This window comes from Austrofundulus limnaeus, unplaced genomic scaffold (genome assembly GCF_001266775.1).
Source record: "Austrofundulus limnaeus strain Quisiro unplaced genomic scaffold, Austrofundulus_limnaeus-1.0 Scaffold21, whole genome shotgun sequence".
Taxonomy (NCBI): domain Eukaryota; kingdom Metazoa; phylum Chordata; class Actinopteri; order Cyprinodontiformes; family Rivulidae; genus Austrofundulus; species Austrofundulus limnaeus.
In genome coordinates, this window is record NW_013952423.1 from 3,126,689 (window position 1) to 3,130,238 (window position 3,550).

The window sequence follows — 3,550 nt, forward strand, 5'->3', positions numbered from 1 at the left end:
TCCATCACAGAGACATCTGGACATGTCTATCCAACATAGAGACACCTGGACATGTCTCAGTCCATCACAGAGACATCTGGACATGTCTCAGTCCATCATAGAGACACCTGGACATGTCTAGTCCATCATATAGACACCTGGACATGTCTCAATCCATCATAGAGAATCTGGACATGTCTATCCAACATAGAGACACCTGGACATGTCTCAGTCCATCACAGAGAGACCTGGACATGTCTCAGTCCATCACAGAGACATCTGGACATGTCTCAGTCTGTCATAGAGATATCTGGACATGTCTAGTCCATCATAAGGACATCTGGACATGTCTATCCAACATAGAGACTTGGACATGTCTCAGTCCATCACAGAGACATCTGGACATGTCTCAGTCCATCACAGAGACATCTGGACATGTCTCAGTCCATCACAGACATCTGGACATGTCTCAGTCCATTAGAGTTACTGTTTAACCTAAAAAAAGATGCTTTAGTTTGTGGAAGAAAAAATGAGAAAATCCACAGGTGCACAGGTAGAACCTGCAACCTTTATAATTTAATCTTCAACCACTGCTCTACTGTCTCACCACATGTTAAAGAGTCATGAGTGTTTTAAATAAAAACGGATCCTTTTAGCAACATTTTACCTGGAACTTTGATGCAACTTATTTCAAAAAGAGTTTTTATAAAACCAAGGTTTGATTTGGTGAAATTGTGTGTAATAATTATTAATATTAAAGGTTATAATTCCAACTTCAGGTGGAGTTTTATTTCTGATTACAGAAAACACCGTCTGTTTCTACATCTTATTAAAAAACAAAGAACAGATTAAAACACTTCTAATAAAAAATAAAAACAGTTTTAGTGGTTTGTCACATGCTAATGCTAATTAGCCTTCCTGGTTCATACCAAATATTTATTGATAAATAGTTTTTTGTCTTAGAAAGAGTCCAGTGACCATTATAATCACTTCAAACACCTTTTTATTTTGGCATCTTTGAAAATGACTCCATGAGCGGCAGTTTCTGACTGAAGAACGAAAAACAAACGTGGAGAGCAGGGTGGGAGAAGAATCACTCATGAAATGAAGGTACTTCTGAAAGCTGTGAAACAAACATGTTCAGATTTATTTTATTCCAGTGAAAATGGCATTTCACTTTAAGGGTAAATCAAACGTAAACCTTCGGCTCCTGTTCCTTCCTTCGGCTGTTTCTCTTTGCTTCTCAGGCGATCGACAGGAGCGGGAGGAGCCAATYAAAACTCAAAACAAGCGTAAATTTTACACACTCAGAGAGAATGCAAAGACCTCGGCCTCGACAGGAGGAAAAATAAAAAGCAGGTTTGACTTTGTGAGACGTCTGAACTCAGCCGGTTTGTTCTCCGCTGTACACGTCGAGTCAGGAAATACCATTCCTTCTTTCCTCTTTTAGTATAAAAACACATAAAAAAGTTTTTTCAAAAGAACGAGGTTTCCCCTCTCATCACCGGCGTGTTCTGTGAGCGTTATTTACAACCGTACAAAACGTGTTTATTTCTTGTTTCAAAACGCAAAAAACATCAGACGAGTGGAGTTTTACGGTGAAATGTTTGTGAGATARACAGAAATATTCAGCAAACCTGACTCAACCTGCATGTTTCACATTAAATGTTGCTAATAAATCATCTGCTGAAAGGTTTCCTCCAGATTCACATATTAATAAGATCAGTCAAATTTAAAATAAGAACTCAAGGTTCCGTCTTTTAACACTTTTAACTCAAGTGGAAAAGTAAAACCTAAACAAAACAAACCTGAACTGTCAGGTTTACGGCTGAAGGTCTTTGCATTCACACAGGAAAAATATTCATGATTCAGATGAAACCAAACTAAAAATCAGATCGTGATGCCAAAGAAAGTCTGTCTGATGTGCTTCTTCTTGCCACGAGTGCATCGACGTAAGGCACAGTTCCCCTCTTTCAACAGAGTGGCCCACTTTATTTCTTTTATCTCTTAAAAAAACATCTCGATCCGAAAAACGACTCAGGTGATCACCGCCGAGGTTCAAGCTGCCCGAAGAGACAAGTTTTATTTTGTTTGCTGTTTTAAAAAAATTGTTTCAAATCAGAATTTTAGCAAGATGAAAAACAAATCTGCTACCTGACCCAGTGTTGTATCAAGATCTGCTTCCCCCGTCAGCCTTGCTCCATGTTCCCACGATCATCCACGATTGTTAAGGATAAATTAAAATAAAATTATATTATAAAAACCAACCAAAGAACAGATACAATTAAGAAATGTCATCATCAGCTGCTTATAGTTTGTTATTTTTAGCTAATAAACCCCTAAAATAAATGCTACGCTGCAGTGAGCTCTAAAAAGGAGATATAAATGAAAAGAGGCACGCTTGTTTTCGTTGGTGATCACCCCACCGGTTCTGGTACCGAAAAATCTGAAGGAAAAACGGGAACAGATCATTGTCTTTTACAGAAAATCTCTGGAGATGTTCAACCACGTGTCTGCCAGGAGCAAATATCGTGTTGTGATTGTACTCTAAGTGTTAACGTGTCTGTAGGATGTACATCTGTAGTAACATGTCTGTAGGATGTATATATGTAGGTCAATGTGTCTGTAGGATGTGTACCTGTAGGTTAATGTGTCTGTGTATCTGTAGGTTAATGTGTCTGCAGGATGTACATCTGTGGTAACATGTCTGTAGGATGTGTATCTGTAGGTTAATGTGTCTGTAGGATGTACATCTGTAGGTTAACGTGTCTGTAGGATGTATATCTGTAGATTAATGTGTCTGTAGGATGTATATATGTAGGTTAATGTGTCTGTAGGATGTATATCTGTAGGTTAATGTGTCTGTAGGATGTGTATCTGTRTGTAGGATGTATATCTGTAGGTTAATGTGTCTGTAGGATGTGTATCTGTAGGTTAATGTGTCTGTAGGATGTACATCTGTAGGTTAATGTGTCTGTAGGATGTATATCTGTAGGTTAACATGTCTGTAGGATGTATATCTGTAGGTTAATGTGTCTGTAGGATGTACATCTGTAGGTTAATGTCTGTAGGATGTGTATCTGTAGGTTAATGTGTCTGTAGGATGTATATCTGTAGGTTAATGTGTCTGTAGGATATACATCTGTAGGTTAATGTGTCTGTAGGATATACATCTGTAGGTTAATGTGTGTAGGATGTATATCTATAGGTTAATGTGTCTGTAGGATGTATATCTATAGGTTAATGTCTGTAGGATGTATATCTATAGGTTAATGTCTGTAAGATGTACATCTGTAGGTTAATGTCTGTAGGATGTGTATCTGTAGGTTAATGTGTCTGTAGGATGTACATCTGTAGGTTAATGTCTGTAGGATGTACATCTGTAGGTTAACATGTCTGTAGGATGTATATCTATAGGTTAATGTCTGTAGGATGTACATCTGTAGGTTAATGTGTCTGTAGGATGTACATCTGTAGGTTAATGTGTCTGTAGGATGTACATCTGTAGGTTAATGTCTGTAGGATGTGTATCTGTAGGTTAATGTCTGTAGGATGTACATCTGTAGGTTAA

The 3,550-nt window shown here is 37.9% G+C and overlaps 1 protein-coding gene and 1 long non-coding RNA gene across 6 annotated transcripts in view; one reads left to right on the plus strand and one right to left on the minus strand.

The window, feature by feature from the left end:
* sgcd (sarcoglycan, delta (dystrophin-associated glycoprotein)) overlaps positions 1 to 3,550 on the minus strand; it is a 219,560-nt gene that overhangs the window by 37,854 nt on the left and 178,156 nt on the right. The window lies entirely within an intron of this gene.
* The window catches only part of LOC106514679 (uncharacterized), a 3,793-nt gene continuing 1,134 nt past the window's right edge, over positions 892 to 3,550 (plus strand). For 2 of the 3 annotated variants that reach the window (XR_001309910.1, XR_001309912.1), the window contains exon 1: positions 892 to 3,545. This is a non-coding gene — a long non-coding RNA (uncharacterized LOC106514679). The remainder of the gene's footprint in view (positions 3,546 to 3,550) is intronic. The other variant, XR_001309911.1, reaches the window with a different exon arrangement.